Consider the following 19,613-nt stretch of genomic DNA (forward strand, 5'->3'; position numbering starts at 1 on the left):
AGCCATCAACAATGGGCCCCAGTTAGGTCCATTAGGTATCCTGGCCCAATGCTCGAGTACGGGCCCAAAAAGGTATTGGGCCCAGTTAATTTTTGGGCCCAGTTACTATTCAGCCACTGGCGGGGCAGGCCCAGTTACTACTCAGCCACTGGCGGGGCAGGCCCAGTTACTATTCAGCCACTGGCGGGGCAGGCTCAGTCATTCTCAGTAGCATCTTTGAGCCCTTTATAGTGCCTCTGGGCTAGCTAAGACTTTATAAACTTACATGCATGATTAAAATATCAGTATCCTCATGTTGCATACATAGCCATAGCTTCTGGGATCATGCAAGTTACTTATGCATTGTAACATATCAAGCATGAAACATATATATTTAAAAAAATGCTGAGGAAACATTAATAACATGACATAATCCATAACAGGATTAGAACAGGTTACTCACTTTCTTCACTAATCATGCATACAATTCAAATTGTATGAAAAACACTGGTTCATCTTATAAAACGTAATACAAGATCTACGATAAGATTAAGACAGATTACTTACATCAATTCGCTTTCCAAATTGCTCAAGTCCATGTGACAAATCCTTAATCACCTAAAACAACATCATAGGGATTACATTATTCCCCATTTATTTATTATAAAATTTCTTAGTTCATCATATTATGAACTTACTTGCTTGGATCCCATCCAAGGATCTAGCCAAGTCCAATTTACCCAATTTAGAGCCTTTGGGGCTCAGTTTAAAACCAGATTGGGTTCACATAGGTTAATTGGGTTTTAATTAAAGGATTGGGCCTGATTCACAACCAATTAGGTCTGCTGAGACCAACTCAGCTTAATTGGGTTCGGACCCATTTCAATTTAACTTAAATTAGCTCAGATTTAACCCAATTTATAGTTTGGGCTCGTCCAGACTTAGCCCAATCTGATTGAGCTCGGATTTAGACTTAGCCCAATCTAATTGGGCTTGGATAGTCAAATTTGGCTAAACCCATTTCATTTCTTTTTTTTTTCCTTTTCTTCTCTTTTCCTTCTTTTTCTTTTCTTTTTCTTTTTTTTTTCTTTCTTTTCTTTTTTTTTTTCCTTTCCTTTTCTCCTCTTCTCCGTTTTCTTTTCTTTTTCTCCTTTTCTTCTCCTTCTTCTTTTCTTCTCCATCCCGAAGCTTCCTCTCCTCCCTTCTCTTTCAACCCGATCTCCCCCTTCCTCTCTTCTCCGACGATGGGAGCACGACGAGCGGAAAGGGAGGACGGCGAGCGGAAGAAGGCCGGGCCACAACCGGCGGCATCCACGGCTAGGCCCCGCGGCGTCCCCGGTCGAGCCTGTGACGACGGTGCTCGCGGCCGAAGCCGGCGGCCGCCGCACACGACGAGGAGGATGAGTCCCCTCTTCCTCTCTTCTTTTCCCTCTTCCTTTCTTTCTTTCATTCTTCTTCTTTTCTTCAACCTCCCTTCACCAACCCCATATTCTCCCTCTCTCACTCCCAAACCCTCTCTCTTCCTCCCTTCATTCTTCCCCTGTGAAGAAAGAAGGGGGGTTTGGGAGGGCCGAGCCACAGTCGGCGGTGCCACGGCCGGGCTCGCGGCGTCCACAGCCGCGCCTGCGGCTGAGCCCACGGCCGCGCCTGCGGCGGCCTTCTCTTCTCCCACGGGGAAGAGAGGCCGGGAGAAGCCGGCGGCACTGCGGGATGCCCGCGGCCGCTCCCTTGGTCTGCCAGCAGCCGACGCCCGCGCCGACGGGATCACGGCTGAAGCCGATGGCCGTCGCCGGTGGCTCTCGGCCTGCCAACAATCCCCTTCCTCCCTTCTTTCTTTGTTTCTTTGTTGTCTTGCACAAAATAGGGGGAGAGAAGGCAGGGGGCTTACCTGGCTTCCGAAGGGGATTGCAGTGCCCCGTGCTCCAGTGCCTCCACTCCATCGCCTTTGCCGATTTAGGGGTTCCTCAGATTTTTGGAGAGAGAGCCAGTAGGGTTTAATAGATACTCTTAAGAAGAAGGTGGGGGGGGGGGACGAGTGTCACGCCCAGCTTCTTCTTGGTGAGGAGCTTGAACAGCTGGGTCCTCCTCTGATCCCCACCTGTCCCTAGTCACATCCATGCATAAAGCATGAGGTGGCAGCCATCAACAATGGGCCCCAGTTAGGTCCATTAGGTATCCTGGCCCAATGCTCGAGTACGGGCCCAAAAAGGTATTGGGCCCAGTTAATTTTTGGGCCCAGTTACTATTCAGCCACTGGCGGGGCAGGCCCAGTTACTACTCAGCCACTGGCGGGGCAGGCCCAGTTACTATTCAGCCACTGGCGGGGCAGGCTCAGTCATTCTCAGTAGCATCTTTGAGCCCTTTATAGTGCCTCTGGGCTAGCTAAGACTTTATAAACTTACATGCATGATTAAAATATCAGTATCCTCATGTTGCATACATAGCCATAGCTTCTGGGATCATGCAAGTTACTTATGCATTGTAACATATCAAGCATGAAACATATGTACTTAAAAAAATGCTGAGGAAACATTAATAACATGACATAATCCATAACAGGATTAGAACAGGTTACTCACTTTCTTCACTAATCATGCATACAATTCAAATTGTATGAAAAACACTGGTTCATCTTATAAAACGTAATACAAGATCTACGATAAGATTAAGACAGATTACTTACATCAATTCGCTTTCCAAATTGCTCAAGTCCAGGTGACAAATCCTTAATCACCTAAAACAACATCATAGCGATTACATTATTCCCCATTTATTTATTATAAAATTTCTTAGTTCATCATATTATGAACTTACTTGCTTGGATCCCATCCAAGGATCTAGCCAAGTCCAATTTACCCAATTTAGAGCCTTTGGGGCTCAGTTTAAAACCAGATTGGGTTCACATAGGTTAATTGGGTTTTAATTAAAGGATTGGGCCTGATTCACAACCAATTAGGTCTGCTGAGACCAACTCAGCTTAATTGGGTTCGGACCCATTTCAATTTAACTTAAATTAGCTCGGATTTAACCCAATTTATAGTTTGGGCTCGTCCAGACTTAGCCCAATCTGATTGAGCTCGGATTTAGACTTAGCCCAATCTAATTGGGCTTGGATAGTCAAATTTGGCTAAACCCATTTCATTTCTTTTTTTTTTCCTTTTCTTCTCTTTTCCTTCTTTTTCTTTTCTTTTTCTTTTTTTTTCCTTTCTTTTCTTTTTTTTTTTCCTTTCCTTTTCTCCTCTTCTCCGTTTTCTTTTCTTTTTCTCCTTTTCTTCTCCTTCTTCTTTTCTTCTCCTTCCCGAAGCTTCCTCTCCTCCCTTCTCTTTCATCCCGATCTCCCCCTTCCTCTCTTCTCCGACGATGGGAGCACGACGAGCGGAAAGGGAGGACGGCGAGCGGAAGAAGGCCGGGCCACAACCGGCGGCGTCCACGGCTAGGCCCCGCGGCGTCCTCGGCCGAGCCTGTGATGACGGTGCTCGCGGCCGAAGCCGGCGGCCGCCGCACACGACGAGGAGGATGAGTCCCCTCTTCCTCTCTTCTTTTCCCTCTTCCTTTCTTTCTTTCATTCTTCTTCTTTTCTTCAACCTCCCTTCACCAACCCCATATTCTCTCTCTCTCACTCCCAAACCCTCTCTCTTCCTGTTGCCCAGATAGACAACCCAAGAGGGGGGGTGAATTGGGTTTTAAAATAATTTTAACTATTAAAGCGTTTGTGGGTGACTAATTAATGCTTTTTACAAGATGATTAATTAGTTGTTGTGATGTGTATGAAATGAGAGTAATGGTAAGAGACAAGCAATCACAAACACAAAGCTTTTATAGTGGTTCGGAGCTAACCCTTGCTCCTACGTCCACTCCCCAAGTCTCTCTTGGGAATTCACTATAACCCCTTGGATTACAGCCAGTTGTTTTCCAAGCTCACAACCAAACTTGTTGTTTTACGAGCTCACAACGAACTCGGTCGGTTTTCCCAGGCTCACCGACTAGAACCAACCCCGATTGTTTTCCCGAGATCACAATCGAACCCTTACACGTTGGTTTTACACTCGGCTCACCAACCAACCTCAATACTCTTGATTCAATGCCCCGATTGAACCAAGCAAAGACAAAGGTGTAGATAAAAGAGACAAACAGAAAAATACAGCTTCTCAAAAGCAGATAAATGGCAATATGAACAATAACGAAGTTAAGAGCCCTCAAACGCTTTTAAGTTGGAGAAGAGGAAGGGCTTCTTGAACTTCGGGTCTCCTCTTGAATGTGTAGTCGACTTGAATGCAAGAGAAGGCTCTTTCAATGTTGGGAAGAAGTAGGTGGATGCAGTTAATGCTGCTCTTCCCTCTTTTTCGTTGAAGAACAAGTTGCAGAGATTGAAAGCTTGATTACTTGGAGTGGAATGGTTGTTCACTCTCTTGCTACAGTCCTCTGTGGCTATTTAAACCAACCCCCATGGAAACTAGCCGTTAGAGAGCTTTTTCTGCCCGTTCTGCACACTCTGTACAGTCTGACAATGTGTCCGTTGGTGGGTTGGAGTCGACTCGCGCGATCAGGAGTCGACTCATCTGTAGCGGGAGTCGACTCATACTTTTTCGGAGTCGACTCTGCAACTGTTCCAAATTTGAATTAAAGTTGCTTTCACGACTGGGAGTCGACTCGTCTTGACCCAGAGTCGACTCGCCAACTTCTGGAGCTGACTTGGCTTTCTCGGAGTCGGCTCATCCCATGAAGTCCGTGGACGTATTTTTGAATTTGGTCCACTCGAGTCGACTCGACTGTCCTGGGAGTCGACTCGGCGCTCAGAGCCCGAACTCCCTATCTTCTGTCTTTTGGCTCGTCCAGTCTTGGAGTCGACTCGAGCTTCCTCGGAGTCGACTCGGCTCTCAGTTTCCGAAACTTAGTCTTCTGCCCTTTTGATGTGAAGCTGCCTTGGAGTCGACTCTAGCTGTCTGGGAGTCGACTCGAATCTCAGAGGCAGTAACTTGGTCTTCTGTCTTCTTTGTGGTCGCGGAGTCTCGGAGTCGACTCGAATCTCAGAGTCCAGAATCTGACCTCTGACTTTTTCTTTGTGTACTGCTGAGAGTCGACTCTTGCTGTCTTTGGAGTCGACCTGCCAACCATCGGAGTCGACTCGCGTTCCACTGGAGTCGACTCGAATCTCAGACCCGAAAACTGCTCTCTGACTTTTTCTTTGTATTCCTCTTGGAGTCGACTCTTACTACCCTAGAGTCGACTCGGTGAACCTCGGAGTCGACTCGCACACTTCGGGAGTCGACTCGTTAACAGGTTCTGAGTTGAAGCTTTCAGTTCGTCTGTCTGTTCTCAGTCGGAGTCAACTCGTACTGATCCGGAGTCGACTCGAGCTCGTGCCAGTGAACTTGATACGCTTGGAGTCGACTCGTGATACTCTGGAGTCGACTGGAGTCTCAGACTTTGGTTCAAGCTGACTTCTTAACTTATCCAAAAATTATGAACCAAGTCTTGAGACACTTAGACAAGATTTTCACTGAAACACTTAATTGAATTCATTAGTAAACAAGAAATATACTCAAATGCTTTGAGCTCATCAAAATCAAATAGGGTTTTAATCAATCACTCCACAATCTCCCCCTTTTTGGTGATGACAAAACATTGAGTATATGTAAAGTGAATTGCACAATAAACAATGAAATAAAATCCATAAATGAATTCAAATGTCTAGTAGTTCAATTTATCCAAGCTTGAAAGGAGTGAAACAATAAATTTCGGAGTTAAAGCTCCCCCTTTCATTTGGAATTATATAAGCCTTCATATCATGCAATCAATTGTTTGGCTTATATATATTTAATGATTTAGCTTTCTTAAAAATTCAGATTCTCCCCCTCAACATATGCATTCTACTTTGTTTTAATTCTTTGAATTTCCTTTTAATGCTTTGAAGTTTTTGAACTGAAATTTTGGTTTTTAGAGGGAAAATCTGTCAATTTGTTCTTGAGTAGGATTCAGCTAATCTCCGAATATCCCTTGAATAGATTCTGGAGATTACTCCATTAAGAGCCCCAAAAGAGAGATAATGAGCCTCGGGGTACCGAATCCACTTAGAACAAATTTGTGTGTTTTAAGAGTTTATCTTTTTATTGATTTCCATTGATTCCTTTTACATATTTTATACATATTTTTCTTCCTTTTACATATTTCTCCCCCTTTTTGTCATCATATCAAAAAGGAGGTAAACAGAACACACAATCAACCATAGATCAAAAGGCACATTATTGAAGAAAAATGCGGCTACTCATTGTATTAATTTGTATGTAAGTACATTTCAGAATACAATAAGTAACGTAAAGCAATACATGTCAAAGCAAAATACAAAAAGTAGCTACGGTCTCCTCGAGGATGTAGGTCCTCCTCTCGAGGATGTATCTCCTCCTCTCGAGGATGTGACTCCTCCTCTCGAGGATGTGGCTCCTCCTCTCGAGGATGTATCTCCTCGAGGCATGCGCTCCACGAGTGATTGGACCGCAGTCCGTCTTGCTTGTCGATGAGCACATTCGACAAGCGCTCGGCCCCTGCGGTGGTGGTGGACATGTCACGGCCGATGTCATCCCGCATCTGTCGAGTGGTGCTCGTGACCTCACTCATGCTGTGGAACTGGGCCTGTATCAAGGTCCTCATGTTGTATATCTCTTGCCGCACCTCAGCCATCATGTCTGTCACGGCTGTCAGGGAAGGGACCAATGCGGAAGATGTGGGCACAGGAGAGGGAGTTGGCACCGAACTCCGGAGCTCCTGGAGCAGATCTCGGACTATCTCCTGCCGCAGCTCCCGGAGCTGCTCAGACGAGATCCGGACCTCCATAGGCTGAGTGGGTGGAGCTGAGGAGGAGGGTCCGGCGGAGGTGGTAGGAGCAGAAGTGGATGGAAAGTCTGGTACGTCGGGAAAGTCAGAATCGGGCTCAGGACTGGGGGAAGGTCTGGCGGTCTGTGTGGTGATGGATGACTTCCTAACCCAGATCCCCTCTCTCTTCCGAAACCCCATCCTGTGTAGGGTCCCCGCTCGCATGCGATCTGTCCATCGCAATGCCTTAGAGGGTTCCCCCTCAGGAATGGGAATCTCGTACTCCCTAAACAGAAGAGTGAATATCATGCCGTATGGGAGGGTGAGCCTAGGTCTATCTAGGGGCTCACACATATACCTATAGATGAGTTTGGGGAAGTTGATTGGAGTGTCCTGAAGAATATAAAACATCAGAGCTAGGTCTCTCTCATTTACAAAATCAAATCTTCCTGTCTTAGGGAAGATGGACCTAGACAATATACTCAAGAGGATCCGCACCTCAATCGGTAGTGAGCTAGCGGATACCTCGTCTAGAGGTGACTGGGGTGGATGCCCTAGAACGGCCGTAAGGGCCTCAACCCTGTCCTCAGGGTGTGTGGGAGCCACCCCTACTTGTGGAAGGTGGAGGATGTGGGCAATGAGATCCTCCGTAACAAACAGAGGGACACCGGCTACTGTGCCCTCGATACCCCCATCTTCCCGATGGACGGTACCGTAAAACTCTCTAACAAGGCCAGGGTAAGTGGGGAGGTCTAATGTAAGGAAAAACTCTAAGCCCTGGACCCTAAGCCTATCACCTATGGTGAACCCTTCCCGGGAGAGATAGTCGAAGTCGACATATCTCCCGGTGGTGACGGCCTTCCCGGCCAATGGCCTCACGGGAACCGCCCTAGGCGGGGAACGAGCCGGAGGTGGTGGCCTCGCGGGATCGTGCCGCGCCTTGGAGCGCCGCTCGGGACCGGCCTCGGGTCGGGACCTCTTTCGGACTACGGTCTTACGCGGCATAATGACCTAAAATGGGAGGAAAACTTAATGAGCGGTGAAGAACCGACGGGAAAGTCTTGGGGACGACTGGGGACGACCTAGAAAGGGAGGAAAACCCTAAGGGACGATGAAAGGTCGACGGAAAAGGGCTTGGAGACAATCGGGGACGACCTAGGAGTCGGCTCTAGGGCTTGTGAACAGTGGCGGCTGAGAAAGAAAGTGTTTTCGAAACGACAAAGCTAGGGTTAAAAAGTCGGATCCCGACTGCGAGTCGACTCCACTGAGTCGCGAGTCGACTCGACCTCGAGTCGACTCCAGAATATGCGCGAGTCGACTCTTCTTATGCGCCTGTAGACCTCGAGTCGACTCCCGACTATATGCGAGTCGTCTCCCCCTCTGCTGCCATCTTTGCAAGTCGACTCCCGCAAATGCGCGAGTCGACTCCCCCTTAGGAGCCGACTCTGAAACTTACTCGAGTCGTCTCTAACTTTGGCACGCACCTAAAAATCATGCTTCGTTTGTGCCAAACGAGGGAAAATCACTAAATTAGGATCTGATTTGATGATCATTGAAGAGAAACTCTATTTTAACCACAAACTAATCATCAAAATCAATGAATCTAGTGGAAACTACCACTAGGATGGATCAATCACTCCGAATCCCCTCCTAAGCACACTAAACCTCTCTTCACTTAGGGGTTTTGTAAAAATGTCTGCTAATTGATCATCAGTACAAACAAATTGGAGTGTCACATCACCATTCAATACATGATCTCTTATGAAGTGATGTCTTATCTCAATATGTTTAGTTCTTGAATGCTGAATTGGATTTTTAGTTAGATTAATGGCACTTGTATTATCACAATTAATGAGAATTTTATCTTGTTTAATGCCATAATCTTCTAGTTGTTGTATAATCCACAAGATTTGAGCACAACAACTCCCGGCTGCAACATATTCAGCTTCAGCAGTAGATAATGCAACCGAGTTTTGTTTCTTGCTAAACCATGAGATAAGGTTTTCTCCTAGAAATTGACACGATCCGCTGGTACTTTTTCTATCAAGCTTACATCCAGCGAAGTCTGAATCTGTGTATCCTATTAAGTTTAGGCTAGATTCTTTAGAGTACCATAGCCCTATATTCTTAGTTCCTATTAAATATTTAAAAATTCTCTTAACTGCAACTAGATGTGATTCTTTAGGATTAGCCTGATATCTAGCACACATGCAAACACTAAACATAATATCAGGTCTACTTGCAGTAAGATACAATAAGGATCCTATCATACCTCGATACAGTTTCTGATCTACAGATTTACCTGATTCATCTTGGTCTAATTTGCATGATGAACTCATGGGGGTGCTGATTGATTTGTTTCCCTCCATATCAAACTTCTTGAGCATCTCCTTGATATATTTGGCTTGATTGATGAAGATGCCTCCTTCAGATTGTTTGATTTGGAGTCCAAGGAAGTAAGTCAGCTCTCCCATCATGCTCATCTCAAATTCACTCTGCATCAAGTTAGCAAATTCTTCGCAGAGACGATTGTTAGTAGCACCGAAAATAATATCATCAACATAAATCTGTACTAACAGCATATCTTGGTTTTTCTTTTTCAGAAAAAGAGTTGTATCTACATTACCCCTAGAGAACTCATGTTCTAATAGGAATTTGCTAAGTCTCTCATACCATGCTCTAGGTGCTTGTTTCAAACCATAAAGTGCTTTGTTCAATTTATAAACATGATTAGGGTATTGATGATTTTCAAAACCAGGAGGTTGTTCTACATATACCTCCTCATTAATATACCCATTTAAAAATGCACTTTTTACATCCATTTGAAATAGTTTGAAGTTCTTAGAGCATGCATATGCTAATAATAATCTAATAGCCTCAAGTCTAGCTACAGGAGCAAAGGTTTCATCAAAATCTATACCTTCTTCTTGATTATACCCCTTTGCTACTAGTCTAGCCTTATTCCTTATTACGATTCCATTTTCATCTAGTTTATTTTTATAAATCCATTTTGTACCTATAATTGAATATTCAGAAGGTCTCTCAACTAGATTCCACACTTTGTTTCTAGTAAATTGGTTTAATTCTTCTTGCATTGCATTTATCCAATTTACATCATTTTCGGCTTCTTCTATATGTTTGGGCTCAAAGTGTGAGACAAACGCTAGATGGTTATTTAAATTCCTAAGGGATGCTCTAGTCCTAACCGGTTGAGATGGGTCATCTAGAATTAGTTCCTTAGGATGCCCGTGAGCATACCTCCAAGCTTTAGTTAGCCCATGATCCACAATAGCCTCTTGGCTTGATGATGCTCCTTCAATCAATTTTTGATTATCATCTTGTAATGTCATTTCATCTATCTTTTCTTCAAGAATTTCAGCATCATCATCAAGGTTAACTTTCTTACTAGAGGAGATGTCACTAGAATCATCAAATACAACATGTATAGATTCTTCTATAACTAGGGTTCTTTTATTAAAGACTCTATAGGCTTTACTAGTCGTAGAGTAACCTAAGAATATGCCCTCATCAGATTTAGAGTCAAATTTACCTAGATTATCTTTCCCATTATTATGAACAAAACACCTACATCCAAAAACATGAAAGTAGTTTACCTTTGGTTTTCTGTTTTTCCAAAGTTCATAAGGTGTTTTCTTTATAATGGGTCTTAATAAAACTCTATTTAATATATGACAAGAAGTATTAATGGCTTCTCCCCAAAAGTACTTAGGGAGGTTACTTTCACATAACATAGTTCTAGCCATTTCCTCTAGAGTTCTATTTTTCCTCTCCACAATTCCATTTTGTTGTGGTGTCCTAGGTGCAGAAAAATTATGAGTTATTCCCTTTTTACTACAAAACTCATTGAATAACTGATTTTCAAATTCGGTACCATGGTCACTTCTAATGGCTATTACTGAAGTATCTCTAGCATTGGTTACTTTCTTATGAAACTTTTTAAATACTGAAAAAGCTTGATCTTTATGTGCTAAGAACATAACCCAAGTGTACCTAGAATAATCGTCTACAATAACTAGACCATATTTATTTCCACCTAGGCTTGTTGTTCTAGTTGGTCCGAATAGGTCCATGTGTAATAATTCTAGAGGTCTAGAGGTAGAGACACATTTTATGGATTTAAATGAATTCCTAGATTGTTTGCCAAATTGACATGCTTCACATATTTTGTTCTTTTCAAATTTTAATTTTGGCAAACCTATCACGGAATCTCTTTTAACTAGTTTAGTTATTGTGTCCATACTTGCATGACCTAACTTACGGTGCCATAACCAATTAGCATCATTATCTTTAGTTTCATTAACAACTAAACATTGGTTATGTTTTGCAAGATCTTCAAGGTCTACAACATACACATTTTCACGTCTAATTCCTTTAAAGACTAAACTATTGTCATTAGGGTTTGTTATAATGCATAGTGATGGTTTAAACATAACATCATACCCTTTATCACATAATTGACTAATGCTTAACAAGTTATGCTTAAGACCATCAACATATCTAACATTATCAATAAAAGTAGAAGGGGTGATTTGAACTTTACCAATACCAATGATGTGACCTTGGTTGTTGTCTCCAAAAGTCACAGCACCTTCCTTCTTAGCTTCAAGGGTGAAAAATTGATCCTTATCACCCGTCATGTGTCTTGAGCAGCCACTATCCAAATACCAGCAGTTTTTGTTGACCTTGGCTGCAAGACACTCCTACACAAGCAAATCATGTCATCTTAGGTACCCAAGTTTTCTTGGGTCCTTCATGGTTAGTCAAGTTGGTTCCTTTTGGAACCCATACCCTTTTAATTTTCCTTTTTGTTTTACCTTTCCTAAAATTACACACATTTGCTTTATGACCTATAGTTCCACAACAAAAGCAGGTTATTTTCTTAGTTTTACTTTCCCCAGCTTTAACAAAGAAGTTACTAAGAAGTTTTTGTTTATTTCTTGGTTGATATCCTAAACCCGCTTTATTAAATACTGCTCGTTGACTATTTAGTATCATATTCAATTTTTCTGAGCTATATGTAAATTTTTCAACTAAGGATTTGTATTTGTTAAGTTCTTTGGTTAGTGTTTGATTTTCTGCCTTTAGATCATTTAGTTCTTTTGTGAGATCTTTGTTTAAGATTTGTTTATGGTTTTTAAGTTCTGAGAGTTTCTTAGTTAGTTTTTCATTATCCTTAGTTAAGGTATTAGTCTTTTGAGTTAAAAGTTGGTTGCTTGTCTTAAGGTCTATATTTTCTTTGGTGATTAAATCCTTATCCTTAACTAATGAATCATACTTACGGATATAAGTTTGGTTAGTTACTTTTAATTCTCTGTTTTTAACATTTATAGCCTTATATTCAATCATTAGTTCATTAAAGGCATCATAAAGCTCATCAAAAGTAAAATCTAAAGGCGATTCGAGCGTTACCTCATTTTCATTGGCCATGAAGCAGAAATTGGCCTTTTCCTCTTGTTCCTCATCCGATGAAGAGGATGATGAGTCTGAGTCGGATAGTGTCGTGACAAGAGCCTTCTTCTTCTTGTACTTGCTCCCCTTCTTCAGTAAAGGGCACTCAGCTCTTATGTGACCCGGCTTCTTGCACTCGTATCAGCCAATCCCCTCATTTTCCCTTTTCTTACCTTTGTTCTTGCGGTAGGAATTTGAGGGGCCTCTCCTTTGATGATAGGACTTCTTGTGGTTGATGAATTTTCTGAATTTGCGCACAAGAAGTGCCTCACCATCATCATCCTCATGTTCTTCTTCTTCACTGCTGCTACTGCAAGATAAGTCCTTGTTAGATGAAGTAGATTTTAGAGCTATTACCTTTTTCTTATGGGAGGACTCTTCCTCATTGTGTTGTTTCATGGTTAGCTCGTGCGTCATTAGGGATCCAAGAAGCTCCTCAAGTGGTAATTTGTTCAGGTCCTTGGCTTCTTGGATTGCGGTCACTTTAGCTTCCCATGACCTTGGTAGACACCGAAGGATTTTCCTGACAAGCTCACTGTTAGTATAGTTCTTGCCAAGGCTTTTTAGGCCATTGACAATGTCAGTAAACCTAGTAAACATGCATGTAATTGTTTCATTAGAATCCATTTTAAATAGTTCATATTTATGAACCAAAATATTTATTTTGGATTCTTTGACTTGATTCGTGCCCTCATGGGTCACTTCAAGTCTGTCCCAAATCTCTTTTGCAGAATTGCAAGTAGAGACCCTATTAAATTCATTTCTATCTAAGGCACAATAAAGCACATTCATAGCTTTAGAGTCTAGTTGTGCCTTCCTCATGTCATGTTCATCCCAATTCTTTTCTAGTTTGGGTACCGTGACACCCTCCATATATATGGATGGGATGTATGGGCCATTTACTACAATGGTCCACATCTCATAGTCTTGGGCTTGGATGAATATTCTCATCCTAGCCTTCCAATATGAGTAGTCGGATCCATTAAAGAATGGGGGTCTTTGGGTGGACTGACCCTCAATGTGGGAAGATCCAAATGGGGTTGTCATTTTGATCTTTTACTCTTGGGTGGAAGAGTTTAGGCTCTGATACCACTTGTTGCCCAGATAGACAACCTAAGAGGGGGGGTGAATTGGGTTTTAAAATAATTTTAACTATTAAAGCGTTTGTGGGTGACTAATTAATGCTTTTTACAAGATGATTAATTAGTTGCTGTGATGTGTATGAAATGAGAGTAATGGTAAGAGACAAGCAATCACAAACACAAAGCTTTTATAGTGGTTCGGAGCTAACCCTTGCTCCTACGTCCACTCCCCAAGTCTCTCTTGGGAATTCACTATAACCCCTTGGATTACAGCCGGTTGTTTTCCAAGCTCACAACCAAACTTGTTGTTTTACGAGCTCACAACGAACTCGGTCGGTTTTTCCAGGCTCACCGACTAGAACCAACCCCGATTGTTTTCCTGGGATCACAATCGAACCCTTACACGTTGGTTTTACACTCGGCTCACCAACCAACCTCAATACTCTTGATTCAATGCCCCAATTGAACCAAGCAAAGACAAAGGTGTAGATAAAAGAGACAAACAGAAAAATACAGCTTCTCAAAAGCAGATAAATGGCAATATGAACAATAACGAAGTTAAGAGCCCTCAAACGCTTTTAAGTTGGAGAAGAGGAAGGGCTTCTTGAACTTCGGGTCTCCTCTTGAATGTGTAGTCGACTTGAATGCAGGAGAAGGCTCTTTCAATGTTGGGAAGAAGTAGGTGGATGCAGTTAATGCTGCTCTTCCCTCTTTTTCGTTGAAGAACAAGTTGCAGAGATTGAAAGCTTGATTACTTGGAGTGGAATGGTTGTTCACTCTCTTGCTACAGTCCTCTGTGGCTATTTAAACCAACCCCCACGGAAACTAGCCGTTAGAGAGCTTTTTCTGCCCGTTCTGCACACTCTGTACAGTCTGACAATGTGTCCGTTGGTGGGTTGGAGTCGACTCGCGCGATCAGGAGTCGACTCGTCTGTAGCGGGAGTCGACTCATACTTTTCCGGAGTCGACTCTGCAACTGTTCCAGATTTGAATTAAAGTTGCCTTCACGACTGGGAGTCGACTCGTCTTGACCCAGAGTCGACTCGCCAACTTCTGGAGCTGACTTGGCTTTCTCGGAGTCGGCTCATCCCATGAAGTCCGTGGACGTATTTTTGAATTTGGTCCACTCGAGTCGACTCGACTGTCCTGGGAGTCGACTCGGCGCTCAGAGCCCGAACTCCCTATCTTCTGTCTTTTGGCTCGTCCAGTCTTGGAGTCGACTCGAGCTTCCTCGGAGTCGACTCGGCTCTCAGTTTCCGAAACTTGGTCTTCTGCCCTTTTGATGTGAAGCTGCCTTGGAGTCGACTCTAGCTGTCTGGGAGTCGACTCGAATCTCAGAGGCAGTAACTTGGTCTTCTGTCTTCTTTGTGGTCGCGGAGTCTCGGAGTCGACTCGCGTAATGCGGGAGTCGACTCGAATCTCAGAGTCCAGAATCTGCCCTCTGACTTTTTCTTTGTGTACTGCTGAGAGTCGACTCTTGCTGTCTTTGGAGTCGACCTGCCAACCATCGGAGTCGACTCGCGTTCCACTGGAGTCGACTCGAATCTCAGATCCGAAAACTGCTCTCTGACTTTTTCTTTGTATTCCTCTTGGAGTCGACTCTTACTACCCTGGAGTCGACTCGGTGAACCCCGGAGTCGACTCGCACACTTCGGGAGTCGACTCGTTGACAGGTTCTGAGTTGAAGCTTTCAGTTCGTCTGTCTGTTCTCAGTCGGAGTCGACTCGTACTGATCCGGAGTCGACTCGAGCTCGTGCCAGTGAACTTGATACGCTTGGAGTCGACTCGTGATACTCTGGAGTCGACTCGAGTCTCAGACTTTGGTTCAAGCTGACTTCTTAACTTATCCAAAAATTATGAACCAAGTCTTGAGACACTTAGACAAGATTTTCACTGAAACACTTAATTGAATTCATTAGTAAACAAGAAATATACTCAAATGCTTTGAGCTCATCAAAATCAAATAGGGTTTTAATCAATCACTCCACACTTCCTCTCTTCATTCTTCCCCTGTGAAGAAAGAAGGGGGGTTTGGGAGGGCCGAGCCACAGTCGGCGGTGCCACGGCCGGGCTCGCGGCGTCCACAGCCGCGCCTGCGGCTGAGCCCACGGCCGCGCCTGCGGCGGCCTTCTCTTCTCCCACGGGGAAGAGAGGCCGGGAGAAGCCGGCGGCACTGCGGGATGCTCGCGGCCGCTCCCTTGGTCTGCCAGCAGCCGACGCCCGCACCGACGGGATCACGGCTGAAGCCGATGGCCGTCGCCGGTGGCTCTCGGCCTGCCAACAATCCCCTTCCTCCCTTCTTTCTTTGTTTCTTTGTTGTCTTGCACAAAACAGGGAGAGAGAAGGCAGGGGGCTTACCTGGCTTCCGAAGGGGATTGCAGTGCCCCGTGCTCCAGTGCCTCCACTCCATCGCCTTTGCCGATTTAGGGGTTCCTCAGATTTTTGGAGAGAGAGCCAGTAGGGTTTAATAGATACTCTTAAGAAGAAGGTGGGGGGGGGACGAGTGTCACGCCCAGCTTCTTCTTGGTGAGGAGCTTGAACAGCTGGGTCCTCCTCTGATCCCCACCTGTCCCTAGTCACATCCATGCATAAAGCATGAGGTGGCAGCCATCAACAATGGGCCCCAGTTAGGTCCATTAGGTATCCTGGCCCAATGCTCGAGTACGGGCCCAAAAAGGTATTGGGCCCAGTTAATTTTTGGGCCCAGTTACTATTCAGCCACTGGTGGGGCAGGCCCAGTTACTATTCAGCCACTGGCGGGGCAGGCCCAGTTACTACTCAGCCACTGGCGGGGCAGGCCCAGTTACTATTCAGCCACTGGCGGGGCAGGCTCAGTCATTCTCAGTAGCATCTTTGAGCCCTTTATAGTGCCTCTGGGCTAGCTAAGACTTTATAAACTTACATGCATGATTAAAATATCAGTATCCTCATGTTGCATACATAGCCATAGCTTCTGGGATCATGCAAGTTACTTATGCATTGTAACATATCAAGCATGAAACATATATACTTAAAAAAATGCTGAGGAAACATTAATAACATGACATGATCCATAACAGGATTAGAACAGGTTACTCACTTTCTTCACTAATTATGCATACAATTCAAATTGTATGAAAAATACTAGTTCATCTTATAAAACGTAATACAAGATCTACGATAAGATTAAGACAGATTACTTACATCAATTCGCTTTCCAAATTGCTCAAGTCCAGGTGACAAATCCTTAATCACCTAAAACAACATCATAGGGATTACATTATTCCCCATTTATTTATTATAAAATTTCTTAGTTCATCATATTATGAACTTACTTGCTTGGATCCCATCCAAGGATCTAGCCAAGTCCAATTTACCCAATTTAGAGCCTTTGGGGCTCAGTTTAAAACCAGATTGGGTTCACATAGGTTAATTGGGTTTTAATTAAAGGATTGGGCCTGATTCACAACCAATTAGGTCTGCTGAGACCAACTCAGCTTAATTGGGTTCGGACCCATTTCAATTTAACTTAAATTAGCTCGGATTTAACCCAATTTATAGTTTGGGCTCGTCCAGACTTAGCCCAATCTGATTGAGCTCGGATTTAGACTTAGCCCAATCTAATTGGGCTTGGATAGTCAAATTTGGCTAAACCCATTTCATTTCTTTTTTTTTTTCCTTTTCTTCTCTTTTCCTTCTTTTTCTTTTCTTTTTCTTTTTTTTTTCTTTCTTTTCTTTTTTTTTTTCCTTTCCTTTTCTCCTCTTCTCCGTTTTCTTTTCTTTTTCTCCTTTTCTTCTCCTTCTTCTTTTCTTCTCCTTCCCGAAGCTTCCTCTCCTCCCTTCTCTTTCATCCCGATCTCCCCCTTCCTCTCTTCTCCGACGATGGGAGCACGACGAGCGGAAAGGGAGGACGGCGAGCGGAAGAAGGCCGGGCCACAACCGGCGGCGTCCACGGCTAGGCCCCGCGGCGTCCTCGGCCGAGCCTGTGACGACGGTGCTCGCGGCCGAAGCCGGCGGCCGCCGCACACGACGAGGAGGATGAGTCCCCTCTTCCTCTCTTCTTTTCCCTCTTCCTTTCTTTCTTTCATTCTTCTTCTTTTCTTCAACCTCCCTTCACCAACCCCATATTCTCTCTCTCTCACTCCCAAACCCTCTCTCTTCCTCTCTTCATTCTTCCCCTGTGAAGAAAGAAGGGGGGTTTGGGAGGGCCGAGCCACAGTCGGCGGTGCCACGGCCGGGCCTGCGGCTGAGCCCACGGCCGCGCCTGCGGCGGCCTTCTCTTCTCCCACGGGGAAGAGAGGCCGGGAGAAGCCGGCGGCACTGCGGGATGCCCGCGGCCGCTCCCTTGGTCTGCCAGCAGCCGACGCCCGCGCCGACGGGATCACGGCTGAAGCCGATGGCCGTCGCCGGTGGCTCTCGGCCTGCCAACAATCCCCTTCCTCCCTTCTTTCTTTGTTTCTTTGTTGTCTTGCACAAAATAGGGGGAGAGAAGGCAGGGGGTTTACCTGGCTTCCGAAGGGGATTGCAGTGCCCCGTGCTCCAGTGCCTCCACTCCATCGCCTTTGCCGATTTAGGGGTTCCTCAGATTTTTGGAGAGAGAGCCAGTAGGGTTTAATAGATACTCTTAAGAAGAAGGTGGGGGGGGGACGAGTGTCACGCCCAGCTTCTTCTTGGTGAGGAGCTTGAACAGCTGGGTCCTCCTCTGATCCCCACCTGTCTCTAGTCACATCCATGCATAAAGCATGAGGTGGCAGCCATCAACAATGGGCCCCAGTTAGGTCCATTAGGTATCCTGGCCCAATGCTCGAGTACGGGCCCAAAAAGGTATTGGGCCCAGTTAATTTTTGGGCCCAGGTATTACATTAAAACCCAAGCATCTAAAGTTACAAAGAAGGCAATCCTTTTCCAGTAGTGACGATCATCAAAGAATCGTGCCCAAGAACCCTTGGATCAATCGAACACACAAGAATTACCAAAAAAGAAAGGAAAAGAGAGAGAAAGAGACCTTATTCTGGTGGCTTCGTGCGAGGAGATGAGGCTAAAGGTGACGCGGATGAGAGGGCGAGATCTGGAGGTGGCCCAGCCGAAACGGAGAGGAGATAGCAACCGCCGGCAGCAATGGCGGTGGTGGAGAACGGGAGCGGACGCCAACTAGGGTTTTGCCGTTTTGGCTCGAACGACCGTTCCGATGGTTCCTCTCCTAGGGTTCTTGACTCCCAGTGACCTTAGGCTTCAATATTTTCAAAAAACCAAATATCACAAGTTTAGTACCGAGGAAATTTTTATAATGCCCTCGTCAAACGGTAAATTACATATACATCCCTCTTAAAAATTCTCCTAATGAATATGCTTCTTAAAAAAATCAAATTTACTTGAACACCCTCTTAAATTTATATTTATTTCTATACCCTCATAAAATACTGTTTTTGCACAAATATTCCTAACATAACAGTTATTCTAACACTGTTAATAAAACCATATTTATTTTAATAAAAAATAAAATAAAATTTTGGAATTACTTGTTTGTCCCTCGTCACTATTGTTTTATAAATATTTTTTTTGCACATATACCAATTTAGAATATTTTAGTTATTTATAATTTAAAACTATTAATTTTTTAACGGCGTTAGATTGTATGGGTACATACGTAAAAATAAAAATAAAAAAATGTAAACTAGCAAAATAAGTATTTTATCAGGATATATATGTAAATATTAATTTTAGGAGAGTATTTATGTAAAAAATGATATCGAGGAGGGTGTTAATGTAAAATAAGCCCGGTAACAACTAACAACTGCCGCCAGAAAAAAAACCTGAGGAAAAATTATATGTACCTTTAAGTTTAAAAAAATGTTTTTTATTTGTAAGTCCTAAATCATAAGATTTATAGAGGCAGCAAAATTTACCTACTTAATTGATCTAATTAAGTAAAACTTTTAAAGATTATGTGCAAGTTAGATAATCGGCAACTAGAAAGGGCGCACATGCGCATGCGCGCGGACGCACGCACGCGCACACACACATATAAATCTTAATTTTTTATGAAAATGAATTGGATCCCAAGCTATTTGATGTAATTATCAAAAACTTTACTTACTTGCTAAACTAACATTTCTATAACTAAATTTTTACTATTGTTAGTGTTGCTGGAAATTGGACCCGGGGGCCGCCACGGAGCCAGGGGAGGAGGAGCTCCGCCGCAGGGAGGGCGGACGGCGGTGCGCCGGCCGGCTGTGTCCTCCTGTGCCCTCCTGAGGGGTGTGAGAGAGCGGAGAGGAGAGTGCGTCCTGTCCT

At 44.1% G+C, this 19,613-nt stretch overlaps 1 long non-coding RNA gene across 1 annotated transcript in view; it reads right to left on the minus strand.

The window, feature by feature from the left end:
• Nucleotides 1-18,318, minus strand: part of LOC148715557 (uncharacterized) — a 36,588-nt gene extending 18,270 nt beyond the window's left edge. Inside the window, exon 1 of the long non-coding RNA XR_016398301.1 lies at nt 18,181-18,318. This is a non-coding gene — a long non-coding RNA (uncharacterized LOC148715557). The remainder of the gene's footprint in view (nt 1-18,180) is intronic.
• Nucleotides 18,319-19,613: the final 1,295 nt, after the last annotated feature.

Source organism: Phoenix dactylifera, chromosome 1, assembly GCF_051530095.1.
Source record: "Phoenix dactylifera cultivar Ajwa chromosome 1, Ajwa_hap1_PhDact_Kaust_v1.1, whole genome shotgun sequence".
Lineage (NCBI taxonomy): Eukaryota > Viridiplantae > Streptophyta > Magnoliopsida > Arecales > Arecaceae > Phoenix > Phoenix dactylifera.